Genomic DNA, 9,381 nt, shown 5'->3' with positions numbered 1-9,381 from the left:
TTGCCAGAAATAAACTTTTAAAACAAAACTGCAATCAAAACATTTGCTGAAATTGAAAACAATGAGATGAATGCCAAAAAATACCGAGAAAGATTCTGAAATATTTAGTTATTTGAGCCAATATAACCATTAGTGATTTTCTTTGTTCACGTGTTAATTACACATGTTGTCAAATGGTACTAAATGATATGAGGCCAATGCTTTACCTTTGTTACCTATGTGGGCGCAGGGGTAAAACGCTCGCTCGGCGCTTTTTTTCCTAGGCTCGTATCCTACGGCCGGGGAGGATCGACTGGGCTGCAATCCCTGAACTGTAGCCTCTGTTCACCCAGCAGTGAATGGGTACCTCGTTGTTAAACGATATGGCGGGTCGTATTTGTGGGAAAAAATTAGGAGTAAGGACCTGCCCGGAATGCTATGCGTGCTAGTGGCTGTACAAGAATGAAAGAACTTTTTATATGTAAATAAATAAATAAATAGTTTATTACTAATCGATCAATTCCGTTTAAATGAATGGGGGAACTTTCACTAACTGGCTTAAGCGCCAAGAGAGGGCGCTTGCAACACCAGGCTCGAGTGCTGAGAGGGAACTACACAATTATGAGTGTATTTACCTGTGGGTAACTGTCTCTCTAATAGCCTCGACGAGGACAGGAAGCCAGTGGATTGTCGAAGGTCTCTCTCTACCCCCATCCCCGCTCATTCGTCTTAAGGATTTGGGATGGGATGGATTTGTCGAGCTGGATGTTGAAATTCAGCAATGTTTTGGCATGGACGTCTATGGCGGGTAGGCGGTTCTATTGACTCATAACTATGGGTAAAAAATAAATCTGTTTTCCATCCTGCATTGTTGCTTGTTAAGCTTAAAATCGTTGCTCGTTGTCCGCGGTACATCTAACCTTTCCAGAATTGATGATGAAAGATTAAGTCTACCCAAGAGGTGGCACGGGCATGAATAGCCCGTAACTTTCAAGAAGTTGTCTGAATCAGTATCCTCCAAACTGTCCAGTATTATAAAATTTCTCATGAGATCAGCCCTGTTATGAGCGTCGTGTTATGAGTGAGATAAAGTTTGAATGATCCCCATGCTATACATCACTATAAACTGTGTATGACCCCTTCGAGAATTCAAACTTTTTCAAGTAATCGATAGGTGGGGTGGATAGCCAATGAGGTGATCCCTGATCGCCCAGGTTCGAATCTTCGAGAGGTCACATCGTTTATATATTGATAGTTATTGATGTATATATATATATATGTTACCTTAGAAGTACTTCACTACACGACTTTGTCTTAGAAAAAAAATAGTTCCCAATTTCCAAGTCCTCTGGAAACATTTTGAGAACGCGGCGATCGACCCTTAGCCGGCAAAAGAGAGGCTATATGCCATTTATTACTCTCTCCACGGGTTAGGTCATACCAGTGACCTTCACTGGTTGCTCCGTGGCCTGCTTTACAGAGGTGACCTGCCTACCTGCCTCCATCTTCACACGACTGGATCATAGCGGCCGTCAACTTGCATGCATGTTCTGCTGCTACTGTAAGTAGGTTGATGATTGACCTGAGGGCTGGTTGCTATCTGGCACGCGTCTGTTGAGTGTCAGGTTGTTGTTGTTTTAGATTCCGCTACTCGTAACAAAAAGTTGCAAGTAGCACGGGCTGTGGTGAGCCCGTAGTGGACTTGCCTGGCACAGGAGCGGGGCAAGTAGCACGGGCTATGGTGAGCCCGTAGTGGACTTACCTGGCACAGGAGCGGGGCAAGTAGCACGGGCTGTGGTGAGCCCGTAGTGGACTTACCTGGCACAGGAGCGGGGCAAGTAGCACGGGCTGTGGTGAGCCCGTAGTGGACTTACCTGGCACAGGAGCGGTGCAAGTAGCACGGGCTATGGTGAGCCCGTAGTGGACTTACCTGGCACAGGAGCGGGGCAAGTAGCACGGGCTGTGGTGAGCCCGTAGTGGACTTACCTGGCACAGGAGCGGGGCAAGTAGCACGGGCTGTGGTGAGCCCGTAGTGGACTTACCTGGCACAGGAGCGGGGCAAGTAGCACGGGCTGTGGTGAGCCCGTAGTGGACTTACCTGGCACAGGAGCGGGGCAAGTAGCACGGGCTATGGTGAGCCCGTAGTGGACTTACCTGGCACAGGAGCGGGGCAAGTAGCACGGGCTGTGGTGAGCCCGTAGTGGACTTACCTGGCACAGGAGCGGGGCAAGTAGCACGGGCTATGGTGAGCCCGTAGTGGACTTACCTGGCACAGGAGCGCGGCTAGCAGCACGGGCTGTTGTGAGCCCGTAGTGGACTTACCTGACACAGGAGCGGGGCAAGTAGCACGGGCTGTGGTGAGCCCGTAGTGGACTTACCTGGCACAGGAGCGGGGCAAGTAGCACGGGCTATGGTGAGCCCGTAGTGGACTTACCTGGCACAGGAGCGGGGCAAGCAGCACGGACTGTTGTGAGCCCGTAGTGGACTTACCTGGCACAGGAGCGGGGCTAGCAGCACGGACTGTTGTGAGCCCGTAGTGGACTTACCTGGCGCAGGATCTGGGCAAGTAGCACGGGCTGTGGTGAGCCCGTAGTGGACTTACCTGGCACAGGAGCGGGGCAAGTAGCACGGGTTATGGTGAGCCCGTAGTGGACTGACCTGACACAGGAGCGGTGCTGTAACTGGAGTATCAGGACTGGTTGTCGCTTTCGTACTGTCATATTACCCAGAAGCTTGTCAGGTATCTCAAGTCAGACTATTAATGTTGAAGGGTGTCAAGGCTGGTGTGCGGGCATATACAATACCTGTAAATCTCGTACTTGTGAACAAACTGTTCATTATATGTTAACACATTATGTACCTAGTTCATCGAGGCTGTTAACAGTTCCCGAGCTTTTAGTGTGTCTGCAGCTTTGTAGCACTAACGATATATTAGTATACAAGGGTGTATAATGTATTAAATATGCTAAAACTAATTATTATTCCACTTTTACATAATGGATTACGTTTGATCGTGAGAACATGGCCATTTGGCCACGTTATATGACCTAACTTATCTAACCTAACCTAACCTAACCTAACCGGAACCAGCCGAGGGGTTTATAACGTAAATACGTTTGTCTTGCAGTACAGTTGGCTTGGTTATCGACTCACAATAGAAGATTCCAGGTTCGATACTCGGGTGGGACGGAAGAAATGTACATCCTAAGCCAGATGACTATATAGCACTTAAAATAGGCGGAACAGAAATGGTTGGGGGACATTTTCTATCATCTAATGCTACTGTTCACCTAGCAGTTGCACATATATAGTAGCAGTAGGCTTCCATCAGTCTCAGGAGACTATGAAGTTGCGCTCTGGTTGTTGGTCAGGAGTGGCCTCTCCAGGCGCAAAGCCAGGTTGATACGGGGGAGAAGCTGTCACCCATGCAGCAGGTCCCCCCCCCCCTCACCACGGCGCCGGAAGTCTACAATGGAAAACCAAACGCCAATACAATTGGTTCCAGCGCCGTCGCAGGAACTGTCAGAACGATGTTGAAGGCAACAACGAACTGCCCCTAGAGGCTCCAACCCTGGAATTAACCTCGAAGTTGGTAAAAGAAGGCACCGGGACTCCCAACCCGGAGACCACCGTGGTCGGGGCCGGAGAGGAACCACCCCTGCAAGGGCAGGAACGACCCCAGCCTTCCTGAAGCAGAGCCTGGGGGCCGCACGAGGCCCGGGAGGTGGACGGCCCGGTCCCGCACCTACGGGTTCCTGACAGATGATCGTCACAGCCCTCTTTCACCCGAGGCCCGCTTCCTTCATGACCCAACAGAAGGAAGAGGAATAATTATTAAGGACAACAATTATTATTATAATTATTATTATAATAATAATATAATTAATTACTAATTCTGCACACACACACACATTATATATATATATATATATATATATATATATATATATATATATATATATATATATATATATATATATATATATATATATATATATATATATATATATATTATATATATTATATAATGTTTAATTATAAATATATTTTTAGGTGGGTGAAGTGGGTGAAAGGCGAGGTGTTTTATGTTTGAAGACAAAGATTGGTTTTCAGCTATCATGTCTGTAAAATGAAAGTAATTTTTTTATCAGTGTTTTATGACTGCAAATATGTTGCTTGTATTAATGTCTGTCTGTCTGTCTGTCTGTCTGTCTGTCTGTCTGTCTGTCTGTCTGTCTGTCTGTCTGTCTGTCTGTCTGTCTGTCTGTCTGTGTCTCTCTCTCTCTCTCTCTCTCTCTCTCTCTCTCTCTCTCTCTCTCTCTCTCTCTCTCTCTCTCTCTCTCTCTCTCTCTCTCTCTCTCTCTCTCTCTCTTTTACTTTATCCAGTCGGTTTAATTAAGTTAGTTATATTGGTTAGTTCATCTGTTATATGCATCGTGCCTTACCTATGGTTCAGCGCTACAGAGGGTTCAGATAAAAAAAGGGTTACTGAAAAGGTTGGGGGTTCAGCAAATGAACCCCCCCAATTATTATTTGATATTTTTTAGCTAAGTTACAGCCTTGATGAGGTTCTTACGTATAGTTTTGTTAACATATATCAACAGTAAAATGTGAACTTGGATGAAAAAACGATTCTTCGCGGCAGGGGATCGTATTCCAAGGACCATAGGATTAAGGACTTGCCCGAAACGCTACGCGTACTAGTGGCTGTACAAGAATGTAACAACTCTTGTATATATCTCAAACAAACAAATCAAACAAACAAGCGACTCACAGTTTATCAAACTTTGAGTCACTGTGAGTCGTGACCCCAAGAGGTAGCCTCGTGACCCCCAAGAGGCAGCCTCGTGACCCCAAGAGGCAGCCTCGTGACCCCCAAGAGGCAGCCTCGTGACCCCAAAAGACAGCCTCACACAACCTCGAGTGTGAGTTTTAGTGCCAAGAAAACATAATTACTCAACCTCTTAAATCTTAGGTCACAAGTCACAATTACTTAACATTTAGAAATATATATTGAAGACTTTGCTAATAGATTATCTCAACTATTGCATAATCTTAATGACATCCATATTATCATATAAACCTATAATTATAATTGTATTATTATCGACAGTCATCGTATTTAGTAGACTTTATATTTTACTTAAGTCTACGCTAATATATCCCATGTGGTCTAGTGGCTAGGATACCTGGCTTTCACCCAGGAGGCCCGGGTTCGATTCCCGGCATGGGAATGAGTTTTGTTCATGTCGAACCGCTGTGAAGTTTAGGTCTACTTCTCATCGTTTAGTCATATCAAGTAAAAACATTAGATATGGCCAGTAAGCTGGACGGGTGACCATATAGACATAGCCTCGCCCTTGGCTAGAGGGATAAATAGCATTTTTAGGCATTTTGGCTCTGAGAAAATATTAGCTTTTTCTTTTATAGATCCCAGAAATGTACTAAATCCAGAGTCAAGCCTACAGGCAAACTAGTAATTACCTAAGTGTAGTTAAAGGATGAGAGCTACGCTCGTGGTGTCCCGTCTTCCCAACACTCTTTATCATCTAACGCTTTGAAACTACTGACGGTCTTGGCCTCCACCACCTTCTCACCTAACTAATGATATAACACGCTTTGCGTAATAGTGGCTTTAGGCATTGTATGTACTAGCTCCTATCTATAAAGCCAACAAACTTTGTAAAATCTCTTTATGTATGTACCTTTGCCTAAATAAAAATTATTATTATTAATTATTATTATAACAGTAATTCGTGCAACATGGCCGCCATGTCGGCTACCATCTCAGCTGGAAGGGAAAGCGACAAGAGTTGAAAAATATATCATAATGTCCAAAGATATATAAAGTCAGTGTCTGGCTCTGAAACTGAGCATTTTCTCCGAGATTGCTTCAGCAATTACAACAGCTTATATAAATACACATATAATATAGCTCTTGTCCTTCAGTTCTGGGAGCCTCTTAGTGGCATCAACACTATATATATGCTATTTTAACCTAAAGGGGGAAGGGTTGGGCGGAAAATACGTGCCAAAAATAAGTAATAAGGTAGGAAACATAGGTAGAGTGGTTAGTGTGGTGGAGAGGCAGGGAACGGGACCTTTAACCCTTACTGCGTCGGAAGGTGAGCGGGGGCAGAGGAAAGTGCAGCCGCTTGGGTAGACAGACCTCTCCAAGGGAGGGAAAGGGGTGAGGGAGGTTGATCGTCCTTCAAGTGGGCGGTGGGAGAGTGGGAGAAGGGGTGGGGGAAGGGAGGCGCTGACAAGTCAGGTGTCCAGGAACTTGTTGCTGGTTGTCATGTCGGGCCTGTTCTCTTACAAGAACATCTCGGACGTAGGTTCGAATCCTCGTCACGGCCCTTGTGGATTTGTTGTCTTCTCCCCCACGAAAATTTTGTTGAACAACTGGCTTCAATTTCTTTCTTTATTATGCACCCCATACCCATCCCATGGGCGGTGGTGTAAAGGAATACAGAGGCACATAATCGGTTCAGGAACTGAACCCTCTAGTTCGTTTAGCTAAGCAAATAACAATTTTTTGACGCTAGTTACAAAATTATTAATGTTATATATACATGTACACACTCTCATACAGACATGTACATATATATATATACGTATACATATATACATATACATATCTAATCACCCACACAAATACACACATCGATAATCTCTAGGAGCAAATAATAATAATAATAATAATAATAATTTTTATTTAGGCAAAGGTACATACATAAAGAGATTTTACAAAGTTTGTTGGCTTTATAGATAAGAGCTAGTACATACAATGCCTAAAGCCACTATTACGCAAAGCGTTTCGGGCAGAATGACCACATGGAATAGGCTGTCTTTAACTAGTAGCTGACTGCAGGTGATGAAATCCGACCCTCTTGAACACTATGTAGCATAATATATAGTCTGAACAGGAACTGGGTCATGATCTCAAGCACTATATTACTGGATATCCAGTCATTAGGGCCTTCAGACCCGCTGGTATGAGGTACCAGGGGCCGGATTCACGAAAGCACTTACGCAAATACTTACGAACGTGTACATCTTTCCTCAATCTTTGACGGCTTTGGTTACATTTATTAAACAGTTTACAAGCATGAAAACTTGCCAATCAACTGTTGTTATTGTTATAAACAGCCTCCTGGTGCTTCGGAACTCATTAACTGTTTAATATTTGGAAACAAAGTCGCCAAAGATTGAGAAAAGATGTACAGGTTCGTATGTGCTTGCGTAAGTCCTTTCGTGAATCTGGCCCCTGGAGCTTTGCAATGATTTTATCCACTCTCGTGTTCTTCAGGACATCCTCATGCACCCAAAATCTGCCAGTAAGGGCTACTGAGCACATGGGCCTGTATGCCCAACCATCTTTTCTCATATAGCAAAATGGAAAAAAAAAAATCGACAGAAATACCGGGGGAAACTTTCACAAATCCAGCCCATTGATCGACTTCCTGTCCCGATCGAGGCCACAAGCCAGATGGTAACACTCAGATAAATATAATCTAGAGAAGCTGCATAAATAACACTATATTTATGTCCCCCCTTAAAAAAAAATATTCTGTGAAAACGTAACGGACATTGAAAGGAGTTGAGGATTTTTATTTGTTTCACAAACGCTGGCTGGCCCTAGCAGAATGAACACAGGAGGCCCTGTGGACAGCCGTGAGTCTTTCTCCTCTGACACGAGAGGAGAGACGTCTGGGTTGATGGCAGTAGAGGGGCTTGTGGCTTCTCTAACATGTAACTTACAGCTTATCGGAAACGTGAGGATTTGAACCTTGCGGTCAGAAATGAGTGTTACCAGGTCAGGAAGAGTGTGTGGTTATTGGGAGAGCTTGGAGTCCTTCAGATGTTCAGGGGAAGGGGGGGAGGCTTGAAACTGGGGCATTTACACCCCTGGTCGTGAGTGTTGTGGGAGTGTTGTAACTCTACAGGTGTTGTGGGTTATATATATATATATATATATATATATATATATATATATATATATATATATATATATATATATATATATATATAAATATGTATATATGCATATATGCAGAATGTATGTATGTATTTATAAAGATTTTTTTAACTAGCTCCACAAGATTAATTATCACTTGCTTAGCTAAACGAACTGTGGGGTTCAATTTCTGAACGCATTATGTTCCTCTGTAACCCTTACCCAATGGGATGAGTATGGGGTGCATAATAAATTACTAAACTCATTAAGCTACTTCCAAACACCATTATTATCATCATTAACATCATACTAGGCAGCTCCTATTTATAACCACCCAATCTCATTCATATATATGTCTAACCTACGCTTGAAACAAATCAAGGGATCCTACTTCTATTACATTATATTTCATTCTGTATCCGCATTAATCCCGTTGGGAAATCGCTTCATTAAATCAGGAATCGTGCTGCTCCTCCTCACCACGCCAGCGCCAGACCCGTTTGTGACGCAACGCTTGGGCTTTCCCTCTCACAGCGCCACACAGCCAAGAGTCGCGTGCCACAGCGCCAAGAGTCGCGTGTCACAGCGCCAAGAGTCGCATGTCACAGCGCCAAGAGTCGCGCGCCACAGCGCCACACAGCAAAGAGTCACATGTCACAGCGCCACACAGCCAAGAGTCGCGTGCCACAGCGCCACACAGCCAAGAGTCGCGTGCCACAGCGCCACACAGCCAAGAGTCGCGTGCCACAGCGCCACACAGCACACAGTCACGTCTCAGAAGTCTACAACAACTCTTCCACTGTGCAAATCTATACCATTTTCCCATCTACAAGTTTGGAACTCTGAAATATACTACTATTTAATGATTGTACTGCTCTAAAACATAATTTCAAGAAATTTACAAATTAAGCTTAAACAAGACAAACTGCATCTGTTGTTGTTATAGATTAAGCTACTCGGAACAAGTTCCAAGTAGCACGGGCTATGGTGAGCCCGTAACTTACTTGGCACAGGAGCGGGGCAAGAAGCACGGGCTATGGTTAGCCTCGTGGACGGGAGATGTCTCCCCGTCTGAACTGCATCTGCGGTGAGTTAGTTATCTAGTTGCTACTCCTGCTCCACACCTAGCCTCAGTCAAGCTCAGGCTGCGCCTATGGTAAGCAAGCTTTGGATACTTGGCTAAGATTTCTGGTAGTACATCAGCTTGCATGACGTGCTTACACGCTTCTTGAACGTCATTGATTGTTATTTTTCACTTTCGAACGTCATTGATTGTTATTTTTCACTTTCGAACGTCATTGATTGTTATTTTTCACTTTCGAACGTCATTGATTGTTATTTTTCACTTTCGAACGTCATTGATTGTTATTTTTCACTTTCGAACATCATTGATTGTTATTTTTCACTTTCGAACGTCATTGATTGTTATTTTTCGCATTCGA

At 44.2% G+C, this 9,381-nt stretch overlaps 1 non-coding gene across 1 annotated transcript; it reads left to right on the top strand.

The window, feature by feature from the left end:
• The first annotated feature begins 5,141 nt into the window (after positions 1-5,141).
• On the top strand, positions 5,142-5,213 carry TRNAE-UUC (transfer RNA glutamic acid (anticodon UUC)). The gene has a single exon. It is a non-coding gene; the product is annotated as a tRNA-Glu (tRNA).
• Positions 5,214-9,381: the final 4,168 nt, after the last annotated feature.

Source organism: Procambarus clarkii, chromosome 94 (assembly GCF_040958095.1).
Source record: "Procambarus clarkii isolate CNS0578487 chromosome 94, FALCON_Pclarkii_2.0, whole genome shotgun sequence".
NCBI lineage: Eukaryota > Metazoa > Arthropoda > Malacostraca > Decapoda > Cambaridae > Procambarus > Procambarus clarkii.
This window is presented reverse-complemented; position numbering and strand designations above follow the sequence as displayed.